We start from the raw sequence: 24,673 nt of genomic DNA, 5'->3' as shown, positions 1-24,673 counted from the left end.
AACAGAGGGGCTGAAATTTCTGAAAAATTGGGTGCCCACTGTCTACAATAACCTGTTAGGCCGAGGAATCCCCTGAGCTGTCTCTGAGTTACAGGGCGGGGAGCAGTCTGAATGGAGGTGATTCTGCTTGGAAGTATTTGACGTGAACCTGTGGAAATGATATGTCCCAGGTATTGTACGTTTTCTTGAGCAAAGTGCAATTTAGATTTATTTACCTTAAACACTTGTTCAGCTAAAAATCTTAAAACTCGAAGTGAGTCCTCTATACAAGACTGGGTATCTTGTGAAGCAATAAGAATATCATCTACATACTGAACCAATACTGAAAGTGGTGGTAATTGCAAATCCTGCAGTTGTCTATGCATCTCTCTGGAAAACAAGGTTGGAGATTCTACATACCCTTGAGGTAGTCAGGTCCAAGTGTACTGTTGGCCCTTATAAGTGAATGCAAACAAATACTGACTATCTGCATGTACTGGGATAGAGAAGAAAGCTGATGAAATATCTATAACCATAAAACAATGTGCTGTAGGTGGGATACATCTTAAAATCGTAGCTGGGTTTGGTACGATTGGGAAAACAGGCAAGACAGCTTTATTGACTTCTCGCAAGTCTTGCACAAACCTGTAAGCTTGTTTACCAGGTTTCTTTACCGGTAGAGTTGAGGGTATTACATGGACTTGTTGTAGGTACTATAATTCCTTGTTGCACCAGGGCAGAAATGACGGGGGGCAATACCAGATGTGGCCTCTACCGTCAAGGGGTACTGTGGTACCCGAGGTAACTTTGCTCCACGTTTTAAGGTTATTTTAACAGGAGTGGCTGAAATTAGAAACCCAAAATCATTATCATGAGTGGTCCATAGATGAGAGGGTAATGAGGTTAAATGCTTATTCTTGTGGAGGTCAGACTGCATACACATTGTTTGCAGAATGACGTTTTCATCTAAAGTAGCCAAAATACTATCTTGTTTGTCTGAATTTACTTGTAAATATACTCCTTCAGCGGTACAGAAGATAGTTGCTCCCATCTTACAGAGCAAATCTCTTCCCAATAAATTCAAAGGTGCTGAGGGTCCTACTAAAAATGCATGATTGTTTTGCAAAGGTCCCAAAGTCACTGGGACTGGGATGGTTTCAGAATATTCAATAGGAATGCCAGAGACACCTACCCCTCTGGTTACATTGTTGGAGAGGGGGGCATTTATTACTGCTTCACCGGCTAACATAGATTTGGATGCTCCAGTATCAGTCAAGAAGGGGTGCAGTTTATTTTTGACAAGTAACATAACATGTGGTCCATCTTGATCCACAGGTATGAAAGGGCACAACTGCTGTTGTCCTTGCTCAGGGAACCTTCATTGTGATGACTGCCGATTGGATGAAGTCCAATTAGAATTCCACTGAGGTGACGTATCAGTGTGTGGGGCAGGTTGCTCAGCCAGATACGGACATTCATTTCTCCAGTGGCCTACTTGGCCGCAATTAAAACACTCCATTTGATTTTGGGGTCTGGCTGATCGATCTTCCTGCCAGTTTTGTCTATTATGGTTTCCCCTTGGCGTCCACCTCTCCCTCTTCCCCATCCACGTCCTCCCCGTCCATGCTGCCCGAAGGCAGTGCACATCTGAATCTGTGCCTTAACCAATTTCTCTTGTAAGTCCTTTTTTCCCTGTGCTAAGTGGTGGGAGAGGTATTGCACTTGTGTAACTAATTTGTGCAATCCAAGACTAGACCAGTTTAAACACACTTCTTTTAGCTTAGCTCATACTTGTGGGCGTAACCCATCTACGAAAGCAGCCGACAATCCACTTTGTGCCTGCCCTTCGGTGGGTTCGGGGTACCCAGAATAAGCCTCAAAGGCTTCAGTGAGATGATTTAAATACTCGTCCACGGGTTTGTCTTCTTTTTGAAGAACTGACTTGATTTTGGACCAGTTGGATGTGGGTGGAACTATTATTGTGATAGCATCTACTATACGCTGTCTAACCACTTCAAACCCATTATCTCCATGTGAGTCATGTTTCAGAATTGGAGTAGGGGCATTGGCATGGTCCCAAATCCGTTTCATCAGATCAGCTGGTATGGCGTACTGAAGAACTGCCTTAACTTCTTCTATCGTAGGATTTTGTAAACAAATACGTCCTGCCAGCACACGCTGGAATTTAATTGGATTAGTATGAATAGGCGGCAATGATTTAGTAATGACTTGAAAATCAACCGCCGACCACGCTCTAGGTACTACAATGGTCGGTGGTTCCTGTGCACTTCTAGCATGAGCCGGGTTAGGTACCTCCCTCAAAGGTAACAATCTGTCATCGTCTGACGACTCCGACCCTGAATCTGGGTTAAATTTATCTGGTCCAAAATACCCGTCCCCACTGTCAATTATAGCGGGGAACTGACCGAAATGCCTTCATCGGTGTAAATGTCATTTTCCTTTACCTTTATAGTAGGGTTTAGCTTTAAAATACATTACAGCTTTTGCTTCTTTATGAGTCTTACTACGAGTTTTTGGTCCCTTTTTTCTATCACTTGTGTCTGGATCTGAGTCACTAGAGTGACTATCCACTGCTCATTCTCCTTCTTTACGGGTGGGGTCTTTAGTGGTGGAATCTGGCTGCTGTGCTTCTGCTCCTTGTTGAGCAAGGGGGGGCTGATACTGCGGGGGTGCAATCGGTGGTGCAGTTGGTGGTGGGGGGAACCAAGCATTATCGTCTTCCAATGATTCAGTTATCTGTAATTTAGCTAATTCCTTCACAGGATAAAGCCCCTTAAAGGGTGGGTCCTTCAAACATTTACCATTTACTATATCTAAGTTACTAGCAGTTTGTTGTAATTCTTTCAGTTGCTCTTTTAATTTCTGCTGATTATCCTTTAAACTACTAATAACCGAATCCTTTTCTCTTTCTTTCGCCTCTGTCATCCAATCATTAAATGCTACCCAGCACAACTCTGGTATTCTTTTCCCTTTTCTTCTTAATTTCCCTTGGAGATTAAGCAAAATATTTTTTATTAAAACTACCATTCTCTGCAAAGGCAAGTTTACCATCGTCCTCAGTGAGGGCGACCCACTGACTTATAAACATACAACTGTCCCGGGACACACGAAAAAAACATATAACCAGCTGGTGTACCTCTTTCTGTCTCTTTTATGGTTCCCACACTCGCTCCCATTTTCACACGATAAGCTATTCTGTATTTTACAGAGGTAGCTATGCCATTTTGTAAATGTTGTTTTCCCCACTCTCGTACCTCCTTTCACTTTTATGTCGCCAGTGTTTTGTTTTATCCCACTCTCATACTCTCATACTGCACAATCAATAGCAGAGGGAAAAGAAAAAAATGCATGCCACTTACCTCAAAACAACTGAATGAGAGGAATTATTACATTGCTATAAAATTATCAATACCAAATTTGTGAAGCAGATAAGTACAGGAAATGAAAGAAACACTGCCAGAACAGAAAATTCTGTCTTGGGCCCTTTTACTAGAAGTACTTTGTTCAATCCCCAACTACCGCAGCCATTGTCAGTTCAGATCCAAGTAAATGGCACCAAATGTTGTGTTTGCATTTTACCTTAAATGAAGACAAGACACTTCTTCCTCTCTTTCAGTGGTATTTATTACACACGTGAGGAAGCCTACTGGAAAGTACCAGGGAGACTCCCTAAACAAGAGAATGCATAAGCTTATATGCTGGTGATATTGCTGACAGTACAAAAATATAAACTAGACCAATTAAAATAGTGCAAGAGACAATTAACCAATCAGTGGTTTACCAATAGGCTTGAAGCAGTTCACATTACTACATCTCTAGGCAGAGAAAGAAAATTGGATACACTTCCATATAAGGCACATTTCCTGCTATCAGACAGGCTCTTGTTTTTCAGTACTTTTCGACTATTCACAGTTTACATAATAGTTTGTAGTACAGAGTTCAAATCAATACATACAGGTTTTGCTTATTATAATATTTCATTGATGTGCTAAACGACACATAAGCCCTTGTAAACATTTGCTTATTATAATATTTCACTGATGACTTATAAGCCTTAAGAAACATTTGCATATTATAATATTTCAGTGATTTGCTGTACCCCACGTAAGCCCTTAGAAACATTTGCTTATTATACTACGTGTAAGTCCTGTAGTTATTTGATTTTTCCTTAGTTATACTCAGACTCGGATGTCATCCCTTGAAATAAAATGATGACCCACATCCATAACTTGCCATCAGCCTCATTTGGAAAATGCATCATTAATGTTTAGCAATCAGAAAAAAATCATATACGATGCTTAGTTTAGGGGATGATGTCAGTATATTACAGTGAGCCAGAATCTGCAAAATAAAAGTGTTACAAATACCAGACAATTTTGAATCCTCTGAGAGGAATTCATGAGTCTGATGGTTTGAAAGCACATTCTTTGTGTCACGTTATTTGTGTACTCATTAATATTAAGCACAACAAAGCACTGATTTAATATCTGAAATTAAGACAGCTGCATCCACTCCTATCCAGTAGCAGTGTCTGCCATGTTCTCCTGCTACTAATATCAACCAGAGGTGTTGTTTTAATTTGTACTAAAAAAGGAATGGCCCCCACAGAGGCTACTGGGACAAATACACAACATTCTTGCATTTAGATAAGTAAGCATAACTTATAAGCTTCTAAACAACAACAAACGTGTGTCATCATATTTGTCATTTTATAAATATCACATTAATAGGTATAGAATGTCCACAGCATTTTAATTTCCAAATAATCAAGACACTACCTCCAAATTGTGTACATAATAAAATACAGTCGGCATGTGCAAGACAGTTGTTTTTTATCCAGAATTTTGAAGTTCTTGTCATGCACTCATATCACAGGAATTGATATGCATCTTTTCTTCCTGGTGGGAAAAGCTCAGACAGTTTCCTCTTGTATTTTGTCTGAGTTGGCACTATTAATAAAAGAAGATGAATTATATTGTTTTTGACTTACACTAATGTTGGTCAAGCAGTGTGTCACATGTTTTTTATAATTCTTTTAAAGTCTATTTTGGATATTATGTTTTTAGTATTATCACATGGAGTGAAGCAGGGTATGTAGGGAAATAAAGTGTGTCATTATTTACTGTTCCTCAGGAACCTAAGTAAGGTAGAAGATGTAGTTTAGTTGAGCAGTAATGCCCTTTCAGGCTGTGTGTATTTGTGTGGGTACACCGTGAAGTATGCCTCTCAGCTTCTTTATTCAAAAATGCTCTAGCAAAGATGCCAGTCCAATGGGGCAGAGGAATAAAAACGTAACTACGGCCCAGGTAACCCGGTTTCAGTTATTGGCTTGGGCATCTGATGTGATGTCAGGGATCCTGGATGGGGAGGGTTTTCGTTTAGACACTCCCTGTGGGGAAGCATAATCCCTAGATGGGAGTTGCCCTTGGATATAACAAGCAAATGTGGGAGAGAGGAGAGTCAAGAGGTAGGTCATAAATGAAGAAGCCTCCCCCATGGGAGCAGTCAGTAGTATGACCACCCAGAAGGTCCTTAGGTTCTATTCTGTCTCCATGCTTAGAATGGGGATAGTCTATTGGCCGTAAGAGAGGCTAGTAGACCTAGTGATTTATGGGGCACTGGGGTAAGCTAAAAAAATGAAGAAGAAGAGAAAAAAAAAAGAATTCTGGGCAAAGCCACAAATAATGGGGGTGGGGAGATAGACTAAGGCCCAATACAGGGGTCAATGTTTAAATATTAATCTAATTCACATAAAAAAATAATAGAAGAATGGGTTTTGGATCAACTTACATTTTCTGAACAATAAGAAGTATGAAATTCTAATGTCTGACATTAGTAATCCTCAGTAATTCACCTGAAAATCAAACATTTCTTGAAGGACTGAGCAAAAATATGAGGCAAAATGAGGGACATTCTGCAAAATCAGGGACAGTTAAGAGATATGTTGGTATGGTGTATGCCTTTTCTGAAACTTCTTTCAGGTATGGGATATGTCTTACTGGGCTTAAATATAGTAGAAGGCACATCAGAAACGTTAACTATAACATTCACCAAGAAAGATCCTCCTGGAATTGTAGTACTGCTAGAATAAACTGGATTTTTTATGGAAAATCCTAAGAGCTGAAAAAAGAAATCAAGGCTGTATATGTAGATTAAAAACTGTATCATATGTTTTTACAAATTGTGGAAGGATTGTATATTTAACTTTCACTGTGAGAGGAAATGAAACTCATTCTGACATTTGTTTTATATTCCATTTAGGTGTTAAACATTATAGCTCTGTAACAGTTCCAGTTTCTGAGAAAATTTTAAATCTGGAATTCCAGAATGTCGAAAACTACTATCGGCCTGGTATCAACTTCACTGGAAAGGTACCTGCTACATCAGAAATCTACTGAGTTAATCTGCAATGGATGAAAAATATAACTACCACCCTTTGACTTATATGTTGTGTTTTCACACATTTATCTACTGCACCAACCCTGTATGACACTAACCCACTGATTGTGTCACTGGTGTTATAGTAAAAGTCTACTGCCAGTTCTACTGGCACAGAGTGACAAAACCTAAGTATAACCCTAAGTGACGTGAGTTCATTAGTGACTCAAGCTCCTGCAGGAGCTGGCAAGGGAAAGGAGGAAGTCACAAAGGTCTAGGGGAGCATGTAAGGGCACACATCCGGGGTATTTGGCCTACTCATGGTGCCCCTGGTGGAAACCAGAGACCATACAGGGGCTTTGGCTTTAAGGTAGGCAGAGCAGCCTTGTGGGGTTAGGTCTCTAGTGAAAGTGAACAACATGCTTTCGCTGATGTGTACTGCATTACAAATCCTGGTGTGGCTTACCGGCCATGTGCAATGAGGTTAGAGACTAAAAATTGAAAAGTCCTTACCCTTACAGATGATGGCACCACTTTTGATTGCTTGGTTGTCAGTCTGAAAGGAGTGAATGGACTCAGGGAATGGGTGGGCTTATAGAGGGAGCTGATGGATGGTTTAATGATAAAGAGGAGAAAAGCAGTCAAAACAAAATAAGTCTTAAGAGGTAGGTGGTTCATTATGGGAGTGCCTCTGGCCTCCTTAAGAATTGAAGTGACTTACTTAAAGGTCTTTTAATTTAGGAATGCCCTTAAAGTGTATGAGAATAACTATATGGACATGAGAAATGCAGTATTTATTTATCTTTCTATTTTTGGTAGATTGTTTTGCTGAAAGCTGACAAAACTACTGTCTCCAACCAAACTATTTACCTGTCATATCAAACTTCTAAAAATGCATTAAACGAAGCCTATATCACAGATGCAAATGGTACTGTCTTCTTCTCTCTCAACACTACCACCTGGACGGGAGCTCTTTATCTTTGGGTAAGTGATAGTCATTGCTAGAACTGATGAAATATGGGAAGGTTGGTGTTCTCAGTTATAAGTGTTCAGCATTAAAAATGAAAAATGAGAACTGAGGGAAATACTTGTGTTCCACTGGTATAGATCTCTTCTGTATATACAGATTTGAGTGGCTCACTCCATATGACTGGGATTTCATAAATGTAGTAATTCAAATAGAGTTGCAGAGCACATATCTTGAAAAACTAAACTTTATTCATTTACAAAACTAGACCATTAATTCAGAAAAGCATAATATATTAATATACAATTTAATATATATATATATATGTGTGTGTGTGTGTGTGTGTGTGTGTGTGTGTGTGTATTGGATATAAAAAGTGTACACACCCCTGTTAAAATGCCAGGTTTTGTGATATAAAAAAATGAGACCACAATAAATCATTACAAAATATTTCCCACCTTTAATGTGACCTATAACCTGTACAATTCAATTGAAAAGCAAAAATGTATATAAAAAAGAAAACGTACAATAAGCTGGTTGCGTACGTGTGCACACCCTTGAACCAATACTTTGTTGAGGCACCTTTTGATTTAATTACAGCATTCAGTCTTTTTGGGTAGGAGTCTATCAGCATGGTACATCTTGACTTGGCAATATTTGCCCACTCTTCCTTGCAAAAGCGCTCCAAAATCTGTCAGATTGCAGGGGCATCTCTTGTGCACAGCCCTCTTCAGGTCACCCCACAGATTTTCTATTGGATTTAGGTCTAGGCTCTGACTGGGTCATTCTAAAACTTTAATTTTCTTCTGGTGAAGCTATTCTTTTGTTGATTTGAATGTATGCTTGAGGCGATTGTCATGTCGAAAGGTGAAATTCTTCTTCGTCTTCAGCTTTCTAGCAGATGCCTGAAGGTTTTGGGCCAAATGTGACTGGTATTCGGAACCATTCATAATTCCCTTCACCTTGACTAATGCCTCCATTCCAGCTGAAGAAAAGCAACCCCAAAACTTGATATTGCCACCACCATGCTTCATCTTGGGGATGGTGTTCTTTTGGTGATGCAAAGTGTTGTTTTTGCACCAAATGTACCTTTTGGAATTTTGGCCAAAAATTCAACCCTAGTCTTATCAGACCATAACACATTTTCCCACATACTTTTGGGAGACTTGATGTACTGTTTTGCAAAGTTTAGCCAGACCTGGATGTTTTTTCTGTGTAAGAACAGGCTTCCATCTTGCAACCCTACCCCATAGGCCAGACATATGGAAAATACGGGAGATTGTTGTCACATGTAGTACACAACCAGTACATCAACCACGAGGAACACAGTTAAACTGATAAAAGAAGTAACACGCTGAAGGTAGACTCAATAACCAAAATGTTAATCGAAGGTAAAAAAGCAGTAGGTGAAAAAGCAGTTGCACACAATACCAATGCTGGTCCTTGTGCACAAATACAAATTCCTTTGTTAAAAACTCCACAGTACCAATACTGGTCCTTGTAAATGAGAAAACATTAGCTTAAGCACTTTCGTTTCTGCCCAATCAGAAACTTTCTCAGAATATCATCACATTTTATGAATAAGGTTTTATAGTCAACTACAGCCACACCTCCAATAAAAATATCCAATGAAAGTCATTGTTTGATACAAAAACAATAGCATCCTTTTTAAAGAAACATGAGTACAAATGCATTATATTCACTCACATAATATAAAATAAAAATGAATACATATTTTAAAACTAAATTACTATCTCTCTAAAGCTTTTAACCTTAAAAAAACATGTCATAGACAAGGATTCATTCAAACCTGGCCATTCTGTACCATTAGTCCTGATTTGCCATAATGTTTCTTGTTTTTCTAAAAGAAGATTCCAGGGACCCCCTCTGGCCCTATAGTCTATTACTTCAATGATAAAAAACTTGAATGCATGATCACTAAATTCTAAAATATACCACTTAGTGAATGAAAAAATGTGGAGCTTGCAACTATTGTCCATTCATTTATGAGGAACATAAATTCACTGTTAATAAGGTACAAGTAAAGTTAAAAAATGAATGTGATTGTAATACTGAAAGGGTGGTATGTTGTGCTTTATGTAATAAATGCAGAGGATTCTATATTGGAAAAATTGAGAGGAAATTAAAAAATAGAATATATGAACACTTGAGGGACATAAAAAAATAGAAAAGAAACAATTGCCTTAGGCAAACATATTTTAAAATTTTTTGCATGTTTCTTTAAAAAGGATGCTAATGTTTTTGTATCAAACAGTGACTTTCATTGGATATTTTTATTGAAGGCGTGGCTGTAGTTGACTATAAAATCTCATTCATAAAATGTGATGATATTCTGAGGAAGTTTGTGATTGGGCAGAAACTAAAGCGCTTAAGCTAATGTTTTTTTTCATTTACAAGGACCAGCATTGGTACTGTGGAGTTTTTAACAAAGGAATTTGTGTTTGTGCACAAGGACCAGCATTGGTATTGTGTGTAACTGCTTTTTCACCTACTGCTTTTTTACCTTGGATTAAAATTTTGGTTATTGAGTCTACCTTCAGTGTGCTTCTTCACACAACCAGTACATGCCAGAAATTCCTGCAGCTCCTTCAGTGTTGCTGTAAGTCTCTTGACAGCCTCCCTGACCAGTTTTTGTCTTCTCTTTTCATCAATTTTGGCGGGATGTCCAGTTCTTTTCAACATCACTGTTGTCCCATATTTTCTTCACTTTTTGATGACTGTCTTCACTATGTTCCATGGTATATCCAATGCTGTGGACATTTTTTTGTAACCTTCTCCTGACTGATACCTTTCAACAATGAAATCCTTTTGATGCTTTGTAAGCTGTCTGTGAACAATGGCTTTTACTGTAGCAGGCAACTGAGTAAATGTCAGAAAAATCCTACTAGGACAGCTGAACTTCATTTGGGGTTAATCAGAGTCTCTTTAATTGATGGCAGGTGTGTTCCCAAGAAGACTGAATGTTGTAATTAAAGCAAAAGGTGCTTCAACAAAGTATTAGTTTAAGGGTGTGCTCACTTACACAGCCAACTTATTGTACATTTTTTATTTTTATATATTTTTCCCCTAACAGATTTGCTTGTTTTTCAATTGAATTGTACAGGTTATAGGTAACGCTAAAGGTGGGAAACATTTGGAAATGATTTATTGTGGTCTTATTTTTTATATCACAAAACCCTGGCATTTTAACAGGGTGCGTATACTTTTTATATACACTATATATATATATATATATATATATATATATATATATATGTATGTATATATATATATATATATATATATATATATATATATATATATATATATATATATACATACATATTAAGAGAGAGAGAGTTAAGTGGTATTTTAAATTTGTGGCTAATCCAACTTTTGAGAGTTTGCTTTTTTTAGAAATCACCTTTTTATTTCCATTTCTTTCACTGGCAGTCTCTTGGTTCCAGGCTGAACGTTACATTGGCTCTTTGATGGCCTTGTTGATTCCATATTCAGATTCTAGACCTGCACACAGAGCTGCATGTTTCCACGTGGAAGAACTGCCTGCTAGCCAATGTTTTTTTTTTTAAGTTTCCATGTTTGAATTTTAAAATTAAGGCATTTATCTATGAAGCAAGTCAATTATTTAGGTTTGACTACACTGAGGGATGGTGTTGACCATTTTGGTGGAGTTATGCCTTCAATGTGCATATTTGTACTATCTGTGTCCATCACATGATTTTTGTACTGTAATGAGCTATGTGTACATACATATGTTGTTTAAGGAGCTAAGATTCTGACATGTTAACTTTGTATGCAGTCAATAGAAATGCTGTCTAAAGAATATAGACCCCAAGCATATGACACGGACCTCATTAATACAGTGAAACTAGTGTGGCAGTCTTGTCAGTTAACAGGAGGATTTTTCAGAGAAACTGATGATGCTACTTCTTCAGCCTCTTTTAGATGGTGTCATTCACCCAGGTCTCATGTCTATAAAGAAAGTGAAGAGATAACTGAACCAAAGCATTAAATAGGGTTGGGGGATGGCTTAACGATTAAGGTGTTTACCCTATGGACACAAGGTAAAGACATTCATTCTCACCTTTGTGAAGCTCAACTAGGCTTAAAAAGGCCCCCTGGTGTCAGTAGCCTAGCAATTACCTATAAACAAATGGACTGTATGCCTGCATATCTTGGTGACATTTCATAGGTAAGAATTGATGAAGTCAGGTAAGCATATTTTGCCCCAAGAGAAGCACCAAAAAAGTGCAGAGCTAATTATGAGTCTGTTTGTTTCTAGGGAAATAAGGCTGTCCTAGCTATGTGGAGTGCTTGGCTGTCTCCAGGGTTCTTCTTCAATGGTGTATCATGGAAGGTCTTTTACAGTGCCTTCTACAGGTTGATGGCACACACACTGGATTTATGGAGTAGGACTCCCAGAATTAGATAAGCTTTTGCAGATGCAATTTGTGAATCTCGAAGATTACACTTTGCAACTGAAGCTAATACAGTTATTGGCATTCTTTCTTGGTTGATTGTTTAAAAGACTGTGATTGAAACTGGGGCAGCTAAACAGCTTTGCTTCATCACACTTTAGATACTGTGTGAGTCCATCACCCTATCACTGCAGAGAATGAAGGCATTTGTCTGCCCATGGAGATGCATCAGGAATTTGATGAGTTTAATAGGGCAGCCACCTGCCACTAAAGTCATCACAGGACTATACAACTGATAGCAGTGAAGACTTTTGTCATATGCTCGTCCTAGAACTTTCCATGGAACTACCTGGTGTGTTCCTTCATGATTATTAATATAAAAGAGTTTGTAATACTTGAGTGATGTTTCATTGCATCCAGCCCTCAAGATTTCAGCTGGTATGCCCCTTCGTTTTGATCATATTTTTTGACCTGCTTAGTGTAATATATTTTTTAGTGGTAGGAATGTCAACAAAGAGATATTCAGATCTAAAACCAGGTTACTTCTACAATAGGTAACAAGAAAATGAGAAACTTTGACAAAGAAAAATACACATTCACAATAAAATGCTCAATAGACATGGCAAGTACAAAAAAAAAAAAAACACAACGATAAATAGATATATAAATAAATAAACAAAAACATAGATATGCATTCCTACTAGAAACACACTACTGTCTGTTATATACTTTATTCTTGTCTGTGCCTGTCAAACATCAATCTCCTTCTATGAGTGTACCTATTACCGGAGTGCGAGCTGGTCACAGCATGACCATCTCCAGGATATCCTGACAGATTTTCTGCATTTTTGGCTCTAACACTTTGGTGACAGAAATGTAAGCTTCTATATGTGAGGGCCTGCTATGCCCTCCTTTTTGAGTATTTCCATTGCTGTGCATGCTCCATGAAGGCTGCCTATAAATGCAGTTTGGCAGATTGAAGGTCATGTCTCCAGACCACCAGCTGCTGGCCATGGACATCTTGTTCCAATAGGTCCCTGGAATTGCAGCAGGCCTGATGACCTCCTTCTTGGCCCCAAAATGAGTGATCCAGCATTAGCCACTCTTTCTGTCACTCCCTTCCGCATAGGCTCCTCCATAATCCAGGTCACTAGTGAATGGCAGGTATCTGGGACACAGTAGGGGCTTTATCCCTGCGCATCATGGAGTTGGCTATGTGCTGCAGTATTTGATTGCAGGTGGTGATATTTTCATTTATGAGTTAGCGTAGGTTTAGGAGTTCATCTTCCTCAGACATTTTCTTAAATTCATTGAAATAGTTTCCTGACATTTCCTGAAAGCCACTGACTCTGTAATACTGCTGACTCCATATTAAGCAGAAGCCACTTCACCTTCAGAAAATATAGGTCCACTTTTCCCATGATGACCTCCTGTGCCTCTGATGGGCTCATGTTGCAAAGTTTTGCCATTCATTTCATGACAGAGTTCACCAAATAAATACATTATGCACATTCCCAGCAACCATACACAAATATGATGGTGCAAACTGACTTAGAAAATTTTCCTCCATTACTGTTAGCCTTTTTCCTCATTGCTTAGGTTAGCCAGAGGCTTAATCTTACTTTTCACTGTCATTGAGTGATTAGCTAGGGATTCCCTCCTTTTATATTTCTTCAGTTGTTTATTTATACCAATCTTTTACTGCTTATATAATGCTTTATTGTATTTAGATTGCTAGTCTCTTTTTGAACATTTGCTGTTAGAGTGGTATGAACATGTGATTATATGCTGTGACATTTTTTTCTAAAATAGATAAGGTTTTGGGCTTTAAAAAGTGTACCAAGTATGGAAACATGACCACATGACTTGTGCATTGTATGCTTGGAGTCAGAGCATCTCCTACCTCATGCAACATCTGAAATGCATCTGGACCTCATTCTCTTCAAAAACATTGCAACAAAGTGATACTTGAAGGTCTTTTACCATCTCAGTCCAGCGAAAAGAAATACAGCAAAAAATGGGAGGATAAGGGAGAAAGAAAAGGAGAAAGATAAAGAGAAAACTAGAAAATACTACTACACTTCCTCCTTCTCCAAAGGTCCCTAAACCTTCGCCATGTCTCCATGAGGCATCAGTAATGATTCATACAGAGCCCCTCTGTCTACTGCCACCTTTCCAGTATCCATGCAAACTGAAACTACTGTGATTCTCAACAAGGCCCCTAGGAGGGAATCTGTTAGTAGCTGGTTCTTTGAGCGGAAACTCTCAAAGTTCCTTGGTTCGTATCCTCACTCTGCCTCCTCTGTTTTGGTCAGCCAAGTCTGCCAGGAACATCTCAGACATTGATTGGGATCAGTTGACAAGGACCTTTGTCAAGAGACAAGGATACATGAGTGTTATCCCATTCCACTCTATTTCCAGAACAGATTGAGTTGGTCCACAGACTCCAGTTGCTTTTGCTCCTCCCCAGCACATGTCTTGGTACCTGTAATTTCAGAACCTGAAACAGTCACAGTACATTCTCCTTCATCACTGTCTCGATCCAATCCATTGGTCCCAAAGTCAACCAACTCACTTAACACCAGTGTTCTCATTTCTGAGTAGGAATTGGCACCTAACCCTCAATGCAGTATCCTCCGATCCATCTTTGGCATTGGCTTGCTCTGTGCCATTATCTATGTCTGGGATTTGGGTGTTCTCAGTGTCAGCATCAATCTCAGTATCAGAGTCAATTGGCCCACTGGCACTGGGGGCTCCCTTGTCTGAGCCATCTGCCGTCTCTTTTTTGAATTTAGTGTCATTTCCAGTGGGGGTTTTCTTGGGGTTGTAAGGATCCAAGTTGTTATTTGAGTTCTTTGAGTAGACCTAAATGCAGAAAGGGGATGCACCCTCTTTCTTGGTTCCTCCCTTGAACACCAGTCTATCTAAGTCATTGAGTCCTTGTCTTTGACCACAGGTCAGAACAGCACTGAGTATCTTGAAACCATCATTCAGCAAGAGCACAAGACACTTCTGGGTCTTTTTAAGAATAACCCTAAGCTCCTAGAAAGGGCGTATGTAAGAGGATACACATAGATTCCCTTGTGGAATCTCTTGTTCCAAACACACTGACCTTGATGAAGGGGATGGTTCTCCCCAGTCCCCTGTAGAAGATCTAAGATTTGTTTAACTTTGGGAAATGATGCAGCAGAGGGATAGCTGACCTCATAACTCCTTCCACAGATGAGGAGCTATTATATAAGAGCCATTATATGAGGTGTACAGATCTGATTCCTTTTCTCTGTGAGTGGTCCCTCCTGACAACTGAATTATTGACCTGGCAGCAGACAGGGCCTGGAAGGAGGCTGATGTTACTGAGTGTATATTCCACAAGCATGCACCCACCCAAGGAAAGACTGCATTGGAGCAAGGGCTCTTTTGTTTTTTTTTTTCTGCTTTTGTTATTGTGGCTGTAGTCACTAAGAAAGAACTTCAAAGCAAAGCTTCATGATCCATCATCCTAGCAAGAAATCCACAATGATAGACCGAATGGAGAAACTTGCTTAAACCTTGGGAATCGTTTACCTTTGGATGTTCAACTTGGATCTGTGTGTCAGTTGTTTTTTGTCTAGCTACTGCATTTTAATGATTTGCAAGTGGTCCCTCGATCCATCAGTAACATAGATCATTTTTTGCTACTAAGTCCAGCCTTGCTATGACCTTTTATGTACCTGGTCAATACCAAATCAAGCAGCTGTTTCATCCTAATCCCTCTGCAGAGATGGACACCCACGGATGTTCTGGTACATTTTTGGCCAGCTGGACTCCTTTATACCTTCCCTCCTCTGTTTCTCATGACAAAGTTTCTACAGAATCATCTCCATGCAAGGCCTTAGTTATCTCCATCTACCCCTTCTGGCCTCAGCAGATTTGGTTCCTCATGCTGTGACCTCACCTGAATAAACTGCTTGATCCCTAACTTACCCATCCTATAAGCTTCATTGAGGCATTTTTTCCATGAAACTACCTGGATGATTTCTCCAATTCCTGTGATGGGCAATAATTCTTCCTTTTTTTTTCCAGGGTCATTCAGATCATTCCAGCATCATAAAAAGACACAGCTAGAAAGATCTACAAGCGTAAATGGACAAGATTGTTGCTTTGGGCAGTACAACAGTGACTGGACCCTTTATCAGCTCTTCTTCCTTTGGTCCTTCAGTTTCTGACAGTGTTGTTTGACGCTGGTTATAGTTAATCCACAGTCAAGGATCAAATGGTAGCCATCTCCAGCTTTCACAATAGCTTTAATTCTGCATCCTTAGCTTCCCAAAAAGTTTGCAAACATTTTCTAGAAAGGATTTTTCTTTTGAGACCTCCACAATAAAAACCCCTCTCCATCATGGAACTCAAAGTTGTTTTTAGACATCCTTCCGTAAGCCCCACACGAACCTGTCACTTCTTGCAGTTTAAAGTAACTCTACTGGAAAAAGTCTGGTCCTGCTCATTATCACATCTGCCAGGAGGATTTCAGAATTACATGCTGTCTCCTAGAGAACCCCATTTGATTTTATACAAAAATAGAGTCTCTCAGACCTAATAGATTCATAGGTACTTACTAGGCTACTGGTCTGTGAGGATGTTAAGAAGCTTAGCCTCATACTGCCATGGTAGTTTTTAACCCGTGTATTTTGCATATGAATAACAGAGAGGTGGGAACAACAAGGATATGACTGGACTTTTACTTGTTGCCCTTATCTATAAGGGACAAGAGTGCTAATCCAGGGATGAATGTATAGCTTCCCATCTATTCATCAAATTACATTTAAATAAAGTAGGGGAAGTACTTCATTTTGTGGGGAGTGGAGGACTATTCCAAAGAAGAAACATTCTCTGTGATACAAAGCTATCCCTTAAACATGTTCTATTTATATTGCAAAAGATATCAAAAAACCCTGAGCAGGTCTTCCTGCTACCATTGTACTTATGAATGTGCAATAGGTCTGACAGGATACAGTTTATTGAGGCTTTATATGTGAGGTAGAAGTCACCTATTAGTAGCTTGCATGCTATTGAGATGATGGACAAGCCTTTGAGATGATCTGCATAGTTTCTGTGATTCAGGCCCTTTATTTGTTTAATATAATCATATAATCAACCTTTATTGCATAAAACACACTCCAAATTATCTCTGTAGTGCAATCTTCATGTGTGGTGCGCTTTATCATGATCAGCAGCTGTCCCATTTTTATTTACATCCCTAGCTACAGACCATTTTATCTTTTCCATAGGACACAGCACAAAGCTAGTGTTTACATTTGACAATGTAAGTTAGCTCCATACAGTATATCACATTCTTGTTCAGTCCTCATGCACTACATCTCATCAGTGGCTAGTTGCTTCATTTCTTTCTCTGTCCTTATTCCTCTTTTAAAAGTCAGTATTGCATTTGTGGTCAAACCTGAGCACTTTAGCACTCTGTGTCTGGTCTAAACAGTAGCAGCTGCTTGCTACATTGTAACAAACAGTTTGTTACAGTAAAAAAAAGATCATTTTTTTTTAACTAAACCTGAGCACTGTCATGCTCCGTCCAGGCAGGTTATAAACTGTAAAAGCTGTGCTACATTTGTAGCAAGCAGTTTGCTACAGTTTAAAAAGATTTTTTTATAAATGTTAAACTAAAACATGAGCCCCGAAGCACTCTCTGCAGGCAGGTCTAAACTGTAGTAACTGTTTGCTAAATTTGTAGCAAACAGTTTGCTTCAGTTTAAAAGAAGAAATGCTTTTTTTTTTTATTCTTCATAAAATATGGTTGTGGATGGCTGGCTGGCTGGATGGATGGATGTTAAAGAAGGGATTAGGGGCAGGGCACAGAAACTGGAGGGAGGAGAGGGGGCCTGTCATGCATCTGGCTACCTGGCTGGTGTGTCAGTAAATTGAATGTTCATTTTTTTTTTTTGCTGGAGGAGTGCATAGTTCTAATTCTTATAAGCCAATCACTTATGCCTTATTAGACCAAAGTGATTTGTTTGCTCTTCACTTGAAGAGCTAAGGGTATGAGGCACTGGTTCATAGTAGCAGCCCAGTGCACTAAATGAACCAGCTATGTTTGTGCTTATACGTTGGGTGGCATAGAATGATTTTCTCACCATCTTAGCCACATGTTGGTCGAAGGACAGATTACTGTCTACATATGTTCCCAGATCCCTCTTTCTCTTCCTTTCCAAATTCCATCCTATTTGTGCCCCATATACAGAATTGCCAAGTATCCGCCACTTCTTTTTAAAATATGTCTCCCATAATGATCTGTGCCAACTTGCAGAGTGTTTGTACCCATCCACAGACCCATAACGTGTGGTTCATTCCTACCTCTTCCTTCTGACATCTCTAGCACCTGCTGTTCTCCTTTCTGCCTTCCTTTACAAATTGCATGGAGGTTAGATACCATCCGTGTAGTATTTTCAGGCTCTGATCTCCCACTTCATGTACTTTCTGCATATGCCTAATTGCCTAAATTGTCTTCTGCCAGTATTCTGCAACTCACTTCCATCCTTCCTCCCTTTCCAATTTCTTTCTCATGTTGTCTTCCTTGACTTTTTCCCTTCATTCCCTTGGCACTTTGTAGATCTCTAATCTTCACTGTTTCTACCACCAATTATACCTACTGTAATTTTTCTACAGTATCAGGAATTATATTTTCTGCTCAAGTTTCTAATAGTTATACTAGCTCATGCTATAAGTAGTCTCTGTCTGTCAATATAGTCAGTTATAATGCTTATCTAGTGTTAATTTCTGTTTCTGTATCAAAAGTTATTTTTTATCTAGTGGCAAATTTTGTTTTTGTATCAAAAGTTGTATATTTTTATCTATTTTCAATGTTTTGCTTCTGTATAGATGATCATATTGTTATTAATTTGTTCAACTATTTGTTTTTCTGTAAGGAATGTGGGGCTTTTCTCCCTGGGCCTCCGGTGTAAATGGATATGTGTCCAGTCAGACTATCCCGGTAAACAAATGCAAAATAAAATAAATAAATAAATCTGCTTAGTCCTTTGCTTCGCTAACATCTTTCATTTCCTCCAGGGTGCCATCCTCTTCTTTACCCCTCCTCCCTGCCTGTTCATTTCTCCTGTTGCACACCCTGTATTCTCTTTCCAGGTCCCCAGATTACCAGAGAGTTCCACCAATAGGCCTATGGTATTCTGTATTAACTCTTCAGCTGTTTTAAATCATTGCTTTTCTCTGCATTACCAACTCTTCCCCATGAGCTGTTCCACTTCTCCTCCAGATTTCTGCCTTTTTTTTGCTATCTTTGTCCTTATCCTTCTGTTTCCCCATAGTTTTTGAGGATCCCTTCATTCAGTTGCACGTATCCCAGTTCTTTTAGTGCTGCTTCATTCATGCCCTTTATTAAGCTTCTTCATGTCTCCTTCTCTCATACTTTCTTTTACTTATCTTCCTCGTCTGTTATTATCCAGTGAATGATGTTACATGCCAGTGCAGATGCAGGAATAAGTGGCAAACCCCAGCTTCCCTTTTCCTATTAATTATATTTTTTGTCCTGTTTACTCTTTCCCTTCCTTTTATTAATCCAGTTTTCTATGTTGTTTTGAAGTTCTTGCGGTCTTTTGTCTTTATGGTCAGTTTGTACATCACAGTGAAGGTAGATTGTTGGTAGTATCATTATTCTTGTTGCATTAATTTTCCCAAACAACGTAGAAGTCTTCACCCCTCCTGTCTGGGGTGAATCCCTTCCTTTTTTCCCAACTTCCTCAAGGTTTTCTAGATTGTCTCTATCACTGTGTTGGCAACATAGAGCCCTAGGTACTTAGACTACTCAGCCTCTTTTATCTCAGCTATTCCCCCTTCCCCTTCCATTTTCCTAATCCTGCTACCACTCTTTTGCTGTTGCACCTGAGTGCTGACATTCCTTAAACTTAATCCACAAGCGACATACACCATAGATGATACAGCCAGCTGAAACAGTATAAAGCAAATAAACAAAAATTAATAATTCCACCTCAGAACCAATGAGGAACACAAAGTAAATCTTTAATCACTCAAATAAAGCATTCACATTAACCTACATCTGGCTTTAACAATCACAGTACTATTTCATTGAAATATGCTAAAAATCAGTCACTTGATATACTAATACTAATATTACAGGACCACTTAAAAAGACATGGTCATATAAAAAGATTGCACCAGTAATAAAATCACATGATCATTTAAAAAAATAAGAACAATAAAAATCATATTTCAATTTCCTGCGTTATGTAAATCTTTCAAAACTGGTTTAATTGAAAACATTCCATTTAAGCCAGGGGGAATGTGCACTTTAAACCACAAAATCCATTTAAGTTCAACATTTTTAGTGTTACCAGTTAAATCACACCCTCTCAAATGTTCAAATACTATCTGCAAAATCATAAACTTGAAAGAATATGAAACATCGCTTTCACTGATATGCTTATAAAGTGTGTTAGAGTTTGATGATTGATTTCAGATAAATAACTACTAATGCTTTCTTTAAGCTTGCAATTTATCTTTCCTATGTAATAGGTTTTGCATGCTGTTATTATGAAAGACTAAAATAGCTGAACTTGTACAGTGTCTCTTACAGATATTTAAGAGGAGATCTTATTCAGGTATACAGGGCATTTAGAGACAACTACCTCTGGGAATGTTTAGGGTTATCAAAAAGTACTAGAGAATCATCAGACAAGCTATGCAGAACGAGAAGTGTACTAATTGGTTTTCTGACAAGAGTAGGTGATGCATGGAACAGATACCAAATTACATTAAAGCAAGTACTAGTTTAGATATTTTTAAGAACAGCCTGGACACTTATTATGGGAATGAGTGTTTTGGTATATTGGAACGCTGGAAGAGAATTAATGCCGTGCATGAAATATTTGTACCCATGCATGTAAGTAACACTATACTCTATATATTGAGTCACTCTTTATATTGATCCCTAATGAGCAGGGTATTGAAAAAATAAGAGAATATCTACAAAATGTTGTGCAATTAAATTATGATAAAGTGAATATGTTGTGTACCTTACTAGAGATAGTATTAACCAATAATTTTTGTTTTGTGAAAACATCTACAAACAAAACAAGGGCATACCAATGGGTATGCCTGTTGTGAATACATACTCTAACATTGTAATGCTATTATGGGAAAGAAAATGTGTGCTTTCAGCAAATGAGAATCTACATTTTAAATGGATTATTTTCTATTAACAGTTTGTTGACAATCTGATTTTATTATGGAAGGCTGACCTTATAACATTTGATGAATTTTTAACTTATATTCATGGCACAACTGACTTTTTAAAATTCTTAAGAAAAATGTCCATCAAACCCATATTGATTTTTTTAGATGTACTGTCTTTGTTAATGAACTTGGTGCTTTGAGCACAAAGTTATACAAGAAAAAGCTCAATCGTAATACATACTTGAATAGGACAAGTATGCACGCCCCTTTTGTACTTGATAATGTTGTATGTAACCAGATGATGCGTGTTACTAGATTAAATACTTTAGATATTAATATTCAGACTCAGTTGAGTACACTATCTGATGATTTTGCACAGAGGGGCTATAATGAATGCAAGGTGAATTCAATAAAGCAGATCATTGTAAATAGTAGAGACACACCTATTTTTTCTACTGCCTGCCTCTCTGGAAGAAAAACTAATTCCACTTCTAACAAGTGAAGATGTACTCTTACCTGTAATAGGAACAGCAACAACGTTAAGAGTATAATTAAGAAATACTGGCCAATTGTGTTCCAGATGCCAGAACTTAAACATTCATTGGATAATGCTCCTTCATTTGGATATAAGAGATGTCATAATTTAAAGGATAAATTATGTTATAAAGAACAACCTAAAATAGTAAATAAGATCAAGACTAATAAAATTGGAACACATAAATGTAATAAATGGATTTTTTGTCCCTATATCTCTACACAGCTAAAGCAATTAGGCATCCAGTTTATTGCAGTGACTTTGAGTTACATGCCTATGGATGTTGTGACGTTCAACATTTAGTTTATTTGGCTAAATGCACAGTATGTGAAACCTACTACTTAGGAAAGATGAACTTCAAGCTTAAAGAAAGGATTAGTATTCATTTATCTGAAATCAATCATAAGGTTAATACTAATATACTTTATAAGCATATCTTTTCACATGTATTTGTTAAAGCCTGATGAAGCTTAATGCAAAATTTCTCTTGCATGATTAAAGTTTATTTCTGCACCACATTTTGTTTTATTTATTTATTTAACTGGGAAAGTCCGACTTGAAACAAAGCCAATTTTCAGCATAGATCTGGGAAGAAACACTCCAGACACATGCCTTTGTAATGTGTAGAAAACTAGAGTACCCAGATAAAACTCACATGATTGCAGGGAGGACATGCAAACTCCACACAGAAGCACTTCAGTTGAGAATCAAACCGGAGAACCTCTTGCTGTGAGGCGACAATGCTACTGCTGCACCACTGAGCTGTCCATTAATTCTGAGTTGGAATTATTCATTTTGTTTACTTCCTTAAACTTTTTGACTGTCTCTCTTATAGTTCCCATTTCTGCAGCCACTTCTTCTGACATTAAGATGCATTCATCTGTATATAAGAGACTGAGATTTCATCCCCTCCTTTTCTTCAAGCATTGCTGAAGTATGTCCAACTTCCACAGCCAGCTCCTGAATCACAAGCATGAAGAGGCCTGGGGATACTGGGCACCACTGTCTGGTTCCCCTTTCCATACGTGTCTCCTCAGATAACCCTTTTATTAGCATTTCACTTTCTGCTTATTGGTGTTTGGCCTGTATCGAATGTATGAACTTTTACTGTACCTGCTTTTGTTGAAGTGTCTTCAAGGCAAATTCCCAGCTCAATATTCAGCAAAAAAAGCAGCCAGCACTATAAAATGAAACACAGTACTTTAATGAAAACAGTCCAAAATTGCATACAATAGCACATACAATGGTAAATATGCAAACCAGTTTTGGCATACAAGCCTTCATCAGTGAATAATGAATAAGTATACTGAATACATTGTATAGTAACCTGTCCCCACAGCTCTATTGTGATTGGAGATATACAGATGCTCATTAAGACGCAGAGCAAATAAACTGCCTAATTTAATACTCCAACAGTTTTTTCCTTACTATTTAATATATTATGCCAACCAATTTTATTTTTTCTGTCCCCCTTAATTTTGTCAATAATGACAAACATAAATTGTGCTGTGGAATGTTTGATGGAATGTTTATAAAGGGCATTGGCCAATTTCTTTTTTCTTGTATCACTTATATGTTCAGAAATGCGTATTGTAAGGGGGTGAAGTTTGTCCCACATACCAAGCAGAACATGTACATGTTGCTAAATAAATGACCCAGTCAGTGCTACAATTTCCCAAAAACCTGATGTCATAAACATTGGGCATATATTTACTAGTAAACTGTTTCAGTTTCAAAACATACTTACAAAAGGAACAATGGCCACATGGGTCACAACACATAAGTAGCTCTCCATTAATTGCAGTTTAATGTGTAGGTCAAAAATGGACTTTATTCTTATTTTTGTAATGATTAAGAAAACCACCCAATGTTTTTTCCCCTACGAAATGAAAAGAGGCATCTACAAGTTAATATGTCACACAACCTGTCATCTGAAAGCAAAATTTCAAAATGTTTGTGGATAGCATCAATAAAGTCGGCGGTATCATGACCATAGCTAGTAATTAACCTGATGGTCTTGTTCTTTCTCTGGTCCCTGTGTTGATGCTTCAACAAACAGGACCTATCCTGACTAGAACCCCAATGACTAGTTTGAGTAATATATTCCTTATTATACCCATGTTCACAGAACCTGTTAACCAAATCCTGCTATTAATGATCATAAGCTTGGTCAGAGTAACAAATCTGACGTATACGTAGGAATTGGGATATAGGGATGTTATGGATAATATGTTTCAGATGAAAAGTACTGGTATGCAATAAGGTGTTAAATTGTGAGTGTTTTTGAAAAACATTACTATCCAAGGTCCCATCACTGTTATGTGAAATCTGAACATCCAGAAAAGTAATGTGGCTAATATCACAATGTAAAATAAAATGTATGCCCCATTTGTTATCATTCAAATATTCAACAAATTCATTTAAGTAAACAATATCTGACCTTCACACCATCTAGCAATCATCCAAATACCTGCGCCAGATGTCAGTCTTCTCCAAAAACAAATTGTTGGTAACATCATGTCTTAGTTGTTGTTCTTCCAAGTAACACATAAAGAGATCTGCATAGATGGGTGTGAAAGAAGCACCCATTGCTGTCCCTTTAACCTGCCAATAGCATTCCCCATTAGAATAAAAAACATTCTTGGTTAGAACATGTTCAGTGAGGCACAAAAGAAATGTATTAAACCCGGGAGTGTACAATGGAACAAGATTTAACCAATAATCTAAGGCCATCAGGCCTGCCCAGTGTTGTATATTAGTGTACAGGGCAGTTACATCCAAAGTGCACATAACCCATCCTGGTTCTAGTTGCATCTCAGATATGATATTCAAAAATTCTGTGGTGTCTTGAATCTTAGCTCTAACTGCCCATAATAATGGTTTCAGATACTTAGTGAGGAAGGCTGATAAAGGTTCTGTAAGAGACCTATTACCCGAAATGATGGACCTTCCTGGTGGTCTATAAAGGTCTTTATGTATCTTTGGCAGTAGGTATAAATATTGGGGTTAGGGGTCAGGTACAGTTAAATGAAACACCACAGTCTGGCTAACAATACCCTCATTTAGTGCCAGCTGAAGAAATTAATCTTTTTCTTAAATTTCTAAGCAAGATTCATAGACATTTTCGTATAGAACTTACCATCAGATAATTGT

The sequence above is a fragment of the Protopterus annectens genome, chromosome 2.part1, assembly GCF_019279795.1.
Source record: "Protopterus annectens isolate FY-2018-M chromosome 2.part1, PAN1.0, whole genome shotgun sequence".
In the NCBI taxonomy this organism is placed as follows: Eukaryota; Metazoa; Chordata; order Ceratodontiformes; family Protopteridae; genus Protopterus; species Protopterus annectens.
Note: the sequence above shows the minus strand (reverse complement) of the source record.